Source organism: Calidris pugnax, unplaced genomic scaffold, assembly GCF_001431845.1.
Source record: "Calidris pugnax isolate Ruff unplaced genomic scaffold, ASM143184v1 scaffold103, whole genome shotgun sequence".
Classification (NCBI taxonomy): domain Eukaryota; kingdom Metazoa; phylum Chordata; class Aves; order Charadriiformes; family Scolopacidae; genus Calidris; species Calidris pugnax.
Genome location: NW_015090990.1, coordinates 9,456,195 through 9,471,189, shown reverse-complemented (window position 1 = coordinate 9,471,189; position 14,995 = coordinate 9,456,195). Strand labels below are relative to the sequence as shown.

Genomic DNA, 14,995 nt, shown 5'->3' with positions numbered 1-14,995 from the left:
CAGTGAACTGATGTACCTCTACAGCCTGCCTGCTTGCTGAGTAGGTAAGTGTGCTTCCTCAGTCAGAGGCAACTGTGCATCAAGAATACCTAGACACTGATTTGGTGCAGAGTGCTGGTGCTGTGTTTTTAGTCATGTGAGACAAACTTAATGGGGAAAGATATTATGTTCTTAAGCTTATACTATTGAAAAACAGGAAATGCAGGTTTTCTAGTACCTTAAGCCATCTATAACTGTTTATGCGTGTGTGTTACATTATTTCGCCTTTGAATACTTGGCCTTATTTGTATTTTGTATCTAGTACTACTACACTCTGTTACAGTAGTTTGATACATACTCTCAGTAGAATAGAAAAATCTGGGCTATTAATTGTGGCTAAGCGTTTAATAGTATTTAAAACAAAGATTTTGAAGAGGCAAGGTCGGATCCTTACTGGGTAAAGTGAAGTTAAGTCTTTTTGAACTTGTGTGTCATTTTAAGAACTCGTTCGATATGTGAAGGCTGTACTAATACATTGATATATTTTAAATATTTTTAACTACTCAAGAAGTATTGCTACAGTATCCCTAGAAAAAAGGTGGGATCAGTTTCCCCAAATCCATTGCTACCCTGGGATTGTAATTATTGTTTTGCCTGGTGTCAATTGAGAACAAGTGATTGATAAACTCTTTATACTTGCTCTGTTTTGATACTTCTATCATAAATGCTTGTTAAGGAACAGGTTGATATAATAGCCAGTGAAGAAGATGCTTTTAAATCTAAATATTGAATAATCCTAAGCATTTGTTTCAGGTAGCCATTATAAGGGTTAACAGCACTTCTGTTTCTCTTTGGGGACTGAGAGTGGTATGAGACTATTGTTGTGAGTTTTTAAACCATTTGGATACTTACTTTGTATTAACATCTATTTGTTCCAATCTAGACGTGCATTTACTTGTTATATTTCCATTCTTTCAAGGTTTCTGAAATGTAATGGTAATGAAATGATTGTTGCTGGTTTTCTTCTTTGGGAATCACTTTTAAATGGCACTTTTTACTTTTTCTTTTTAAAATAAGCCTGCCTCTTATGCTGCTTTTGCTAGATGTTTTAGCTAGAACACAAGCTAGTGATAAACTGAAGTAGACATTCTATGCGGCGATTGCCCAATAAACACAAAGATCTTTTAAAATATTACTTAGAGATAATAATAATAATAAAAAGCTAATGCAAAATTTTGTGGTTGAGAGATGTAAAACTGCTTTTTTCCCCCCCTGCAAAGTGCATATTGGTTCTACTTTCCTTTCCCCACAGTACAATAAAAATGAAGATTTGGCACTAAAAGCTAATAATGGCCCTCTAGGAAAATTTAAAATAATGTTCTGTTGGTTACACAGCACAAACTCTAGTTAAATCCTATAACTTGCTGAAGTTTTCCACATACCATGCCAATTTATATTGTAAAAATGTATAAACCTTTTTTAATATACTGTAATGTTTTTACGCCCACTCACCTGTCAAAATTATTTCCAATCTAAAAATTCCTTTTTATGAGTCTATGGCATACCTGGAGTTTGTAGGGTTTCTATCAGATTATAGAAACTACCTAAACTGCTTTTGTAAATCCTTAGACTTTCCAGATCCTGAGAGGATGAAGCTTCTTGGTTGCCCTTTACCAGGGTTTGGTCCAGATTCTTAGTGGACTGTGTGTCTGTCTATAGGAACCCTAAAGCTCTGAGACTGGCCATCAGTTTTCAGCCTGGTGGGTAGACACTGAGTCTCTGTGGTCGCGTAGAAGCTGACTTAATAGGAGCAACCTGTCTGGGTCCCTTTTAAAGGGGAATAGGTAGTGGGCTGGAAGGTGAGGCTTTGTGTGCCAGCAAGCTGGAAAGGAGGTGTTGCTGAAGATGAAGCAAAGATGAGAATGATAAAAAGTTCTTAAGGAGAGATGCACTAGGAAGTGATCTGGGGACCATGCTTTTTCAAAGCATGGAAAATTTAGCGTTTGTTTTCACTAAGGTTTTGAGTTTATCTGGAACAAATTTTCACCTTTGAGCACTGAAACCGTCGCTCCCTCTCTTTATGCTGTTGCAGCGTGCACTACTGCTCCCTGTGTTAATTGCTATCATGTGAAGCAGAGCCCTTTGGAGAACCGGTCTTTTCTTATTTCTGGATGCCAGGCAGAAAGTCAGAAGCAGGTCATTCTGGGGTTTGTGCTGTAGACTTCAAGGTCTGCAGGGCTGAGCGTAATGAAGAAAGGCTTATTAGGCTTTGACTTAGCTTGGTTTGCACAGTATTTTTTAGCAAAAAGCAGTTTGAGAATTAACTTGCTCAAGTTGTATTAATTAAGGTAACGATAGGCAATGAAGTGGCTAGCTACGAATGGGGACCTTTTGTTGAATACGGTGAGCCAAACTTTGGAAATCTCACAAAGTATTTTATAGTCCTAGGCTAAAGGTTTTGATCCTGTTTTCTTTATTCATTGAGAATGCGTTGAACTGTGTGTACTTTAGGACAAAAGGGTTGTTTCTGGGTAGGGTTTTTTCAGCTGCCATAAAAGAATTCACTGTTATTACCTCTTTGTATTATGAGATGTTTTTTGAAGAAGGTTGTTGCTTGTCATTTTATCCACCACAGGGCAGATAAGTGAGCTGTGGAAGTTCTGTGTGGTATTTAGCTGGATTGTTTCTTGTATGACATAAAGCTGAGGAGAAACAAGATTTATTTCTGTCTGGCTAATTTTCTATATTCCTTACTTCATTTAAAAAAGGGAAAATACCTTGAAGCACCTTGAACCGGTTATGAATTTTCAGCTTTCAAATTTCCATATCCTCAATACACAGTTTCTTTCCCTGTTGGAAACAGTGTTCATTAAATCAATGAAAACATTTTTTTCATGTTTAAGGTACCTTTTAATGTATCTAAAGAAACGGCAACATATGTGAACAGCACATGGTAGGGTAACGGGCAAGTAAAAGGAGAGGTAAGTTTGTGTTGAGCACCACAGTGTTTTTGTACATGATAGTAACAGTATGAAGTAGATTTTCTTAGCTCAGCAAACAAGGTGAATAAGTTTTCCTATACAGAATAGACCAATACATTCTTGGGTTTTGATACTTCCTAGAGATTTTTTTTTTCTGTTAAAGTGCACAGACTGAAAATGAATTACTGAGACTTAAAATAAACTATTCAATCTTAATGCATTTTAAAAAAAAAATAAATTTTTTTTTAAAGGTTGTCCCACTTTCTCAGGGGTAGGGGTATATTTTATTTTTGGCCAAATCTAATTATGAAAGCCTCAAATACGTGTACTTACTTGCTTATTGGCTGAGTGAATGGGGAATTTAATTTAAAAACTCTTTTCTGCCCTGGATAGTGACATCTACAGCATTAGTACCATAGTAACCTGACACATGCTTTAAAGTAGTTACAGCTTTGTTCATCTTCCGAGTTTCACTGTTTGATTTGAAACATTTCTGACAGTTCTGTTTTCCATGTTTCAGATGTATTATGGTTTTAACTGAGGCAGCAATGTTTTTGTGGTGGCAGAAGGCAGGCTGTTTGAAGATTGTAATAGTGCTTCTTCCAAAGTTGCATGGCTTTAATCACCTTTCAACTTTATGGCAGATCAGTCACAAGTACTTGTAGAAAATTACTTTCTTTGTTTGGTGGACTAAAAATGGCAACCTTGTTACAAGTGTAAATTTACAAATTGCTCTTAAATAGCGCTTCGGTGAAGAAAATGGTAGATGTCAGTATTTAGTCCCTGCTAGAGCTCTGTCAAGTTTTTGAAAGTACTGGATGTTAAACAGCCAGACCTCTTCATGTTTTTAAGTTTCTCTTCCCACTGATATCCCGCAGGCCTAGTTTTTTAGAAAATACGTTCCACATTTTTCTCTTATTTTTAGTTTTTTAAAATGAAATCCAGTCTTTCTTCAAAGTTACAGAAATTGGAAGGAAATTTGTCTGTAAAAGTACTTTGCTATCAAATGCTCTTTTTTAATAAATAAAAAAAGCTTAGGGTTCAATGCCTAATGTTTGAAGTAGGGCAGGCAACGTTGGCTTTTCAGAAGAAAAGACCATCGCCTGGTCTTCCAGTCCTGCAGAGGAACGTGTGAGCTGCCTGCAGTGTCATGGTGCTGGGGGAGCACAGGCAGGTAGGGGTGGGAGCTCCTGCTTTGCTCTGTTGCCTGGAAGTGCTCTGACTCCACAGCAGTGAAGCTGTAGCTGCCTTTTAGGGGCAGGATGGGGAGTTTGGTAACTGATAATCCGTGAAATGTTGGTCTTTGTGACAAGACTGAAAGAACCATGAAGCTAAGTAAACATCCCCTGCGGTCTTATAGAAGTGACTGGTGTGACCAATGTGAATTGGTTCCTAAAAAGCTTTAATTGCTTTTTACTCCAGTTTTATGTCTGTTATAACTGGGAATGTTTAGTACACCCCCTGGTTTTGCCTCCTTCAGGGCTTTAGGTAACTTCTAAACCGATTTGCTGTCATTTAAAACTTGGATAGATATGAATCACCTGAGCTGAGTATAGTTTATTCTTGTTTGAGATAAACACTATCCAAAACTGAGTATGACAATATTCATACAGATTTTTGCTCAGCATTTAAAATCAAGTTGACTTGGCTTTATTTTTTTATCACACAAGGGTTATTGTGAACTCGCAATAATACTGGCAGTGTTTTGATTTGCCTGTGAAAATCAAAGTGATGATAACAAAGTCATTTAACTGAGTAAGATGCATCCTCCCTTCTGACTTCATTTTTTGACTTTCTAAAAAAAAAAAAGTATGCATTTTCTGCGTAGAGATGTTAATCATTCTGTGGCTTTTATATACTCAAGGCATGATGCATTTCTTTTTTCCCCCATGTTGTCTAAGAAGAAATTGTGTCTGCTGATTGCTGCTCCTGGAAGCTGACTGCTACAGAGAGGTGGCATATGATGATATCGCTTAGCCACACTCCATTGCACTAGCATTTCAGTGAACAAAGTATGAATTGCGTCTCATCCCTTCATCCCTGTGTATTGGGAATCATAATCGCTCTGTTTATGCAGCTGTAGCTTGGCTCTGTCACTTTTAATATCTGAAGCTGTTTTTTTGTCTTTGCAATGTGTCAAAATTCACCTTGAAATTATGTAAACGTAGCTGTCTTACAAAATTTTATTGTCTTCAACATATTTTGGTTCAATTTTTTGAAGACGCTTTGGTTTTGTTTTGTATTACTAAAAGTAATTGCTGCCTGTTAAAAAAGAAAAAAATTAAGGTTCCTCATTTACAAATACAAACCTTTCACTGCTAAGCTACCTAAGTTTAAAAGTAGTTTGCGTGTATTAAATTTGTTAGTGTTACGCAATCAAGATATATTTCTGCATGCATATCAGTAGATAGTAGTTCTTATAGAGGTTTTTCTCTTCTTTATTATTTGTTAGAGTAACTAAACTAATGTTTAATAAAATATTTGGAGTAGCTCACAGTTCAGCTAAGCTTTCAATTAGCTTTCAGTGATTTCTCCATATTAAAACTAAAAATTGTGAAATTTTTCGAATTAAAGTGCCAGTCACGGCCATATGAAACATTTTATTGTATTAACTTGTAATGTAATGCTTGGCTTTTTGGTGGTTTTCTTTTTTTTTTTTTTGTGAAGTATTGTAAAGTGTTTTGATTCTGTGATCAAAACAATCTCCTATACAAAGCCTTGCCCAAAGTTGTGAAAATTAAAATCCTCTACCCATTTTAGCAAAATGATCACCAAAACTGAAATAATTTTAATTAGGAAGACTATTTTTGCATTTTATGTTGCTCTTTTTGTGGTGCGATATTCTGAAATTGCAACTCGGGGGTAATTTGTCTTATCTGTCTTTGAATGTTACCGTTCAGCATTCAGATACTTAGCCCACCACCTTGAAAGGGAGGCTAATAAAAATATTCCCAGAGATGCATACAAATTCGCTTATCATGAGTTTTTCCTCATATAAAAAGAAAATGCTTTTGTTGCAGGAGAGGGGGATTTTTCAGAGGCTGCTTAGCATTATTTTACTTCAGAACTTTTGTTTGTGTAGATGATACAAGCAGAAGCAGCGGAGTACCAGACTTCTCTCTTCCTTACAGCAATTTTATACCTGCAAGGAGAAAATAGAGTTCACATGTAACAACCAGTATCTGAATCTAATCAGGCCTTTGCAACCCTCTTGATACTGTACCACATTCTGTGTGGTAATGAACAAGACTGGGGGAAGTGCCTTCTGAAAACGTGAAGTCCTGAAGCAAACAACAATGTTGTATAGTGGAATTCTACATGCCTACAGGTCTTTCTTCCCCTCTTAAATAACACGAAGCAGTCAAAAGAAAGCACACTTAAATATTTTTTATTTTGGGCACAAAAGTCAGTTCGAGGCAAAAAAAAACCAGCCACAAAAAGCCCAATAAAAAAAGGCAATGAAGAGGCAGTAAGTCATGGAAGACTGATTTTCAAGAAGTACTGCCTTAACAAAAGATTTGTTGCAGGAAAACACATGTAGTCATCATTAGTGTCATGTACTAGCTTTAAGCCATCTTGGAGCATTTCTTGGAGCTGGTTAGTGCTGTTGGATTTTTCCCTCTGGAACCGAGGATGGAAGCACAGAAGGTTTTTTGCTCAGAAAAAGCATTGGTAGAGACAAGAAACATTCATACAGATATCTGCTCAAAGAAGCCTCTTGAGAAACAACCATGTAGTATTGGAGTAAGTGTTTGTGCAGCAGAAGTGGAGACAGTGGATGTAGGTGAAATTGGAAGTAGATGAGGGGCGAGACCAGGCATCCCATTGTGTGGTGCCATGGCTGTTAGCTTTCTCTTGTGTCTACTCTTCGATACAGTGATATGGGAAGAGGCCCCAGGATGAACGCTGACGCTGCAAAGCAGTTGTCCGTTGATACCTTCTACTTTGTAGAACCTCATGTGCGTTTTGGATAGTTGTACATTATTGACCAAAATGTTGCTAGTGGAATTAAAGGACCAGGATGGAATTCTTGTGAATCTTCTGATGTGCAGCTTCAACTAGTGCTACTAGTAAACGTAAATCTGCAAGAAGGAGATATTTTGCACACCCACATCCTGTTCAATAGATCAGTGTCAGTGGAGGATCAACTAGCTTAATTTGGCCAGCTGTGGAAAACTTTTAACTAATGAGATTTTTAACTTAGGCAGATAAGATTAATACAGGAAGGACAACAACCTCCTAAGCTAAACTATTGCAGAAGAATTTTGCAAGACCTGTCATTGTTCTTACTTGAGCCTAGTATTAGTGACTGAGATCTAGGAAGTCACTAGGCTTGTGGCTTTACTTGATTGTAAAATCACCCTCATCTCCTGTTTTATTGCTGGTGTTTCCTTCCTTTTGGTGTGCATGTATGAACAAAACTTATGTGCTTGTAACTCAAAACTGTTTGCAGTATGTTGTTTGCAGCTTTGTTTCCCATAGAGGAGTGAATATGTTTTCCTGGGTATGTGGGTGCAGATTGCGGAAGAGGTGCTGGAAAATTGTCAGTGCTCTGATGCGATAGCCTTTGTCTTTATTGAACAATGGATTGCATCCCTAGGCTGAGTGAAAGTGATACCTGAGCTTTAATCCATTTTTCTCTAAGGCCAGGTAACTACTTTAAAGAACAAATAAACTCAGATAAGGTTTAAATAGGCTTTAGTCTTAGATTTGTCACAAGTAATTGTTATTTTGAAAGCAGAATAAGCCTCTCTAAATATATGGGTTCAAGGAGCGAAAATTTATACATTGCAGACCTGTATCAGTTGAATCCCTGATAATTACATAAATGTCTCTCAAGGATGTGCTTCTTCAGAAAGAGTAAGATGAGATCTGTGAATGTTCAAATGTTTTTGTTACTAATAAAAAAACTTAAAAGTGTGTTTTACATTGAGGTTGCCTCGTGATATCACAAGTTGAATTTTGATTGTACAGTACCTAGGAGGTTTCTTTTCTGTCTCAAATAGTCTGTAATTGTAGTTAACTATGCTCATTGAGAAGGAAAGTTATTGCCCTTCCATTCTTCTCTAGCCTTTATTGTAGTTTGATAATGCTAGAATTCTAAGTCTCATGCTAATGGAAGTTACAGTGGATTTTTGAGCCCATTTTGTCATTCATCTTTAGCCTAATATCCTGTGCCTCTCTATGTCCAATTTCTTTTTCTTATCAGAGCAGATGAAAACATAAAAATTTCTTGTCTAAAGGCCACCACCCTTGCTAGAGTAGCAGCATCTAATGCCGTTCTATTTATAGATGGAACTTGTTAAGTTTCCTCAGCAGGGACTTAAAGCTATGACCTCGTAGGCCAGAAACAGGAGAGCTACCTACTGAGCTACAAGGGCAATCTCTCAATTCTAAAGAATACATAGAAAATTTCTAATAAACTGTACTGTGAGTCATAAAGTACTTGACCAGTAAACCTCCCCTCCCCTGAGAATAAAGACCAGGCAGGTTATCTTTACTGAGCCATTGCTATTATTTGACCTACAACTACTTTTATTATAGTTCTGTATGTCATATGGCAGTGTATAATTGCTATTTTGGCAATATAGATGAGACTTAGATTTTTCTCTGTAATACTTTAAAGAAATTATCAATATGTGATAGTGTCAGAGGGTGCTCAGGTGACTGTTTTTGAAACATATTTACCTGTTTGAGTGGGTTTCTTTACTGATGGTGTAGGGTATCCTGGCTTTAAGGCAGTGATAGCTTAATATTTTATAAGTAATTTCTTCCTTGCTGTGTCATGGACTTCCTTTAAGGCTCAAAGGGAAAAATACTGCATTTTTTTTCTCATTGTAATATGAAATGTAAAAGTGTATTTTCCTTCAGTTGGAGGAAAGCCACCTCATAAAGGTAAAATCAACAACTCATTGCAAGAGTTTGAGAACAGAAAAAGATAAGCAGATGACCGTTTGCTAGCATCACTTTAATTAGCTGCAGTGATTGCGTCAGAAAGGTGAGTGGTCTGTACACTGAGAGTATTGTAGCTTCCTTTTCAGAAACTTGCTTTCTCGAAAGCACATTCCTCAAGAGAGACAGGTTGTTGTTGTATTTTTAATGCAGAGTTTTCATTAAAAACTTTGAAGTCAGCTCTTAGAAGCACTTCTCTGTTTTCTAATTTATACATACACGGCCATGCTCCCTAACACAGCTGAGGATATAGACCTGTGTTGGGTTTGGAAACAGCAGTAGGAGTTAACTGTTGGAGCTCACAGGCATCACTGTCCCTCATTGCTCCAGACTTGAGTATGGCAAGCGGGTCTGCAAGTGTGTCACTATCAAATGAGCTGATTCAATTACTGCTGATGTTGATGTGAAATAGGTGACTTACTGTTAAAACAGACATGGAGCATTCACAAAAATGATTATGGTGCATCATCTGTGGGAGGGGTTGTCTACAGGTGAGGGGAACCAATGCTTTGGCTCATGCTAGAAGTACAAATAGTGTAATTTTTAGTGTCTTGAGGCAAGAGACCAAGTTACTTTGAAGATTTTTTTTTCTTGATCTCTTTAAATAGGAACTAAAGTCTCAGAATTTTAAGTAAAAAAATCTGGAATGACAGTAATCTAGTTGAAGAAGGAATAAAATACATTTGAAGCGCTTGTGAAGAAGAGCAGTGGTGAGCACTGTGAATGCTCTTTTGTGCTTGCTTATTTTATTAAAAATAACTTTGTCCTGTCATGGGCTTGTGTTCAATTCATATTCCTTAAACAGACATGTGCACATCATTGGATGTATGTTCATTGTATTTACATTTATAGTAAGCTTTATGCTTGCAAGTTATTTTGAATACACTTTATGCTCTGCGGGGTCTTCCGGCTCTCAAAATGTATGAATTAAGTTCTCCCTAATGGTCTAGATTTCTTGTATTGGTATTTCCATGATGTACATATGTGATGCTGCTGTGTTCTGAACAGTGAAGTAAATACTGCAAATGAAGACCAGGAGGAAGCAGGCTCTGGGTTTCTTCCTCAGCTCAAGGTTATGTATCCTAGACAAACTAAACAAGGCTCCTATCTTAGTTAAGATATGTAATTGAAAGACTTAATTGAAATATAATTCCTTTTTTATGTGTGTCAAGCAAATCTGTCTGAGATCCTTGTGGTATCAGTTTAGAGTACTTCCTTTTTCTTTGCTTGTAGTCCCACAAGTGTTTAAAAGTTGCTGGTGGCAGTTACTGCACATTAGAAAGCCAGAGTTTATCTTACCTGTACCGAAGGAACTGCTTTAGGAGTCACGCCCGAGCAAAAGCTCTTTCCAGTAATCTGATTGATGCAAACTTTTTCAGTCTATGAGATTGTTTAATAAACTGACAGAAAAACCTTTGGTCCTGTTTTCTTTCAGAATTGCTATTTATTGCAGCAGTCCTGGTTTCCACAACAATCAAAATGTCACTTCTAGAGAAATAGGTGTATGCCCCTTCCAAAGTCATATTTTGTGCCAAACTTGTACGCTGGATAAGTATGTCTTTTGGTAGGTGAAGCAGATTTGCACTCCAACACCTTTTCTCATCTATATGCTGCCACTTTCTCCTGTGCTGTTGGAACTGTTTGTAGAACCATACAGTAAAAGGACTTTTGGTTTTAAAAATTACCATATTCTTCTTGCTGGGTTATTTTAAAAATAGGTCATTTCTCTAATCAGATTTAACATGTAATCCAGCAAACAGTTGTGCTGTTTTAGCTGAGGGAGCATTAAGCATATAGGCTAAGTTGAAATATGTTTGTAAAAAGGCAGCTGTAGGAAATATGTGATTGCATCCTTTTTGTTTTTTCCCCCCTTTTTTTTCCTTCCAAGTCTGCACGGCTTAGAGATGTTTTCTTTCAAACCTTGCATGTTGGCCACTGGAGTCTGAGGAAAACTGACTTTTTGGTGACTGTTATGTATGCTGGAGATGTTAGTGCCTTTATGCTGTTGTAATGATGAAGTATTAATGTGGAAATCGGCTGACGACTTCTGGTGAGCCTTCAACAAAGATAGTTGGTATTTTTCCAGTAGCCTTTCTGAAACTTCTCTTCCATCCTGATGAAGTCCAGCTTCACATAGGCTAAGGATGATGTTTTTCTTTCCTGCTTGGGTTACTTGATTAATAAATGATCACCTGTAATCAACGGCATCTCAGCAGAAATTCTCAAGATCTGGGGTTTTTTCCAGTTTGGAAGTTGTCACGCTTGCATTTGCCATCCTCAGGTTTCTCCCAACTATTTTTTAGTGTATTTCAGGGTGTGTTTTTATCCTGAAATCTTACATGGAAGAACAAAATTAGCATTGGGCTGGATCTAAGTGCTGGATGTCAGTGGTAGTTGTTAGAGATGCTTTTAAAGCTGTTGTTTTAATATTGATGCCAAGGAGTCTCTAGCCTCAAATCACATCCTGAAGCCTCAGTGACTGTAGGCAATTAACAAAACGCATCAATTATCAACCCAATTATTTGTTCTTGTGGAATACCTCAAAAATGCTACTTTAGTTGTTATTTTGAGTTTGCAGTTAAAGTGGGGCTTCATCTGTTGTTGGATACAACAGTAACAAGATTCTTCAGAACCTCAGTGCCTATCCTTAGATGTGGAATTAATTTTCTGAGTATTCAAGCATTACATGGTTAATTTCTTTTCTATAAAAGACAATTTTAAAAGCTTTCTTTATAAAATCAAAAAACACCTGTTCTTCCTTCCCTCTCTCTACCTTCTTCCTTCTCTCCCCATCATACAGGTTTTTCTCCCAGTAACGATGATGGCGGATAAACTTCCATACCTCAAGCTCACTTTACTAGTTAAACTTTTAAAATATTTTCAGCAAAGGTTTGCATTTCAGTACTTACTGAGATAGCTGTTACTGAGATAACAGTTCCTGGAGACTTATTGAATATTTTTATGCACCAAGCTTTGGTAATTTGATGTGAAAATTGATGTCTCAAAACTAAATAGCAGTAGGAATTGGAAGTCAAGTGTGTGAAAGAGTTGCAAAAGGGGTAGATATATAGCTACCAGAATGTAGGCTACCTGAGAGGGATTGCTTGCTTTCAGAGAAAATATGGAAAGAAGCAGAGGGAATCTGAAAGATAGGCAGTCTGAGACTCTGGGTTGAGCTTCTCTGCACTGCTCTGAAGTGTCATAAAGCAGAAAGATTAATCCAGTGAACATCACCATAGAAATTGTGTGTATATATATATGTAGCGTACAAGATAAAAATATTAATGTGTCATATTTTTTAATTGTTAGGGATGGTGTGGTAAAATTGCCATGCAGAGGAAGAAGTCTAATATCTTGGTATGTGTGTTTAATCTATCCAAAACAGCAAACACAAAAATGTTTTAATCATAAGCAGATGGTTATTTCATAGTTTAATTACAAGGCAGAATATAAAGATTGTTTTGGTATGCTTATTGCATTTTTGCCTTCTCAACTTATCTTCCATTTTTAAAAAAATGTAACTAAATCAGTCAATACCACTCTAAATTCCTTTCTAAAAAAATAATTTAAATCTGAATTATCTGTGTGTTTATGATGTCTTTTATTTTGCCTGAAAGTCTTTTGCACTTAGATGCAAGTGGAAAGTATTATCTTGCATTCTGTGTAGTGTAGACATTTAATTTAAGCACACATCTCTGTGTGCTTAAAGAAAACAAAATTGTTCATTGGACTGTGTAGTATTTAGAAAAAAAAAAAACCCCAATGTGTTCCTGTAATGCCACTCTTGGCCCAAAACTACACCAAGCAACAACTGAAATACATCATGCTCTGTTGGTTTAATGACCTGAAAGTAAAAATTTCCTTCCAAGTGTGCTACAATATTCAGCTGTTGTTTGAGATGGATAGAGAAAAGACAGTCAGCAAGAAAATATAAAATTTCTCATCTTAAATTGATTTAATTTATATATCACAAGGTACTGTTTAAATATTGAGTGCTTTGTGCAATTAGGAAACATTGTGAGTGTAGGCAGAGCTCGAGTCAATGGGATTCAGAACCTTGCCTCAGTTTCTGCTTTTGTCAAAATAATGGATAATTTTCTCTGAGCCATAGTTCATCTTTGCAGTTAGTATGTTGAGCTTTTATTTGTAGAGATTGTTTAGTCATTATGATGAAACATATTATAAAAATTTTGATAATGAAGAGTTAAAAAGCTCTTAGTGTTTTCTTTTTATAAGCCACCTGTTGCCTTAGATGCGTAAGTATATAAATTCGAACAAAGTGCTCATCACTTGTCAGCCATCAGTGGCAGCATAAAAATTACTTGTGGTGCTTGCTTTGCAAGAAGTTCTTTTGTGTTTGTGACATCAGCTTTGTTTTATACAATTAAAGTATTACACGCTAGAATAATCTAAATTGCAACCACTAAATGGGGATGTAGTTCTTTTTTCATAGAGCTGAATTTGTTTACTGGTTGTATACAGCTATTGACTACTGTTTAACATGACATGTCCCTTTTGCCTTGAACAATCTTTGGAAAAGGTGTTTTTTTTGTGTCCTGTTCTTGTCTCCCACCCCCTCCATTCCTCCTCCCTTCTCCATTATGGAAGGCTTTTCTTGTACTATTTTTTAACAAGTAGATAGAAATACATGTTAGGCTTCAGTATTTCTTTTTTTTTTTAAGTAACAAATTAACAGCACATGATGATATTGCAACAGAGAAAAAAGCCTTCCAGTAAAGTGATCTGGACTGCAGGAGATGTTTTGTTCCATATGAACACATTTTGACATGAACAGAATAGTTTTAGTTTGCATGGCTTAAAATAAAACCCAGAAACAACCCCTGACTTTGATAACACATACAGGGTTTTCTGATTCTGACCCTGCTGTACCAATGTCTGTACAGATACCTACTGAATGGCTTTCTCTGTTGGAAATACGTAATCTGCGATGTTCTGTTCCTCTGTTATTGCTGTATTTTTCTTCTCTTTACATGTCTTTCCACTTCAAAGTGAATGGGAAGGATTTGCATGCAACTAGGTTATGGTTTCTTATTAAGTTGTTTTCTTTGTGTTAAAACAGATATTCAGTGCTATAGAAATTTGTGGAAAATGCACAGTCTCCTCCTCAAATTCTGTAATCTTGAGTAAAAGATTATTTTTGTGGAAAGTTCAATAAAGCAGGTAAAACTAGTATAGTTTTCTGTATGTTGGTTGTGTTAAGTATGCAGTAGGCCTGTCTCGTTAAACATGATCTTAATAAAGGAATAACATCTCGTCAAAATTTCCATATTCTTAAAATTATCTGAGGCATAGTTCCCATTTGAAGAAATTAGGCTATAACAAAGCTACATCATTACTGATTTTTACATTAAATTGCTTTATTTTTGTAGGGAATACATGACAACTGTGTAATTCTATAGTAATTTGCATGCAGGAGTTACTGGCTCTACTGAATCTGTGATAAAATCTCTGTGGGTGCATATTAGTCCTGGAGCATTAAAGACTGCCTTTAGCAGTCACCCCTCCTCCTTGGGCCAGAAGAACCTTACCAAGATTTAGTATTCCAATATCATTCTAAGCTGCTAACTGGTAAATGACTGATTCTTGCTCTTATCCTTTCGCATGTTTTCCTGTTGTTTTTCTTGAAATGTGTACGTAAGCAAGTAGGAAGAGAGAAGAAAAGTGACTTTTTCAAGTAGTTCTATATCCTTTTCAAGGGCACAATTCTTGTATTTAGCCATACTGTGTTTGTGATTTGAATTCCATGAATTGCAGTTAAGTTCTGCTCAGTGTGAATAAAGATGGCTTGGTCTGAACCTAAACTAATCAGTATATATTTATAAAAAACAAAAATGAACACCCTCCCCTCTCCTATATTGATTACATTTGCAGACTGACATTAATGTGCCTGTGCCACATGAGTTAAGTGATCATTTAAAATACACATTCTTCTTGTGTGGAAAGACAGAGTGGGTTTTTTTGTAATTGATTTGTCCCATACTGAAATAAAATAACATTGATATGCTTGTTTAAATTAAAATTTTTTCCTTCTCTGTGTGTCTTCAATGAGACTGGTTATGGGC

The 14,995-nt window shown here is 36.4% G+C and overlaps 1 protein-coding gene across 1 annotated transcript in view; it reads left to right on the top strand.

Annotated features, from left to right (window-relative positions):
* OLA1 (Obg-like ATPase 1) overlaps positions 1 to 14,995 on the top strand; it is a 99,918-nt gene that overhangs the window by 13,218 nt on the left and 71,705 nt on the right. The gene's annotated exons all lie outside the window — the stretch shown is intronic.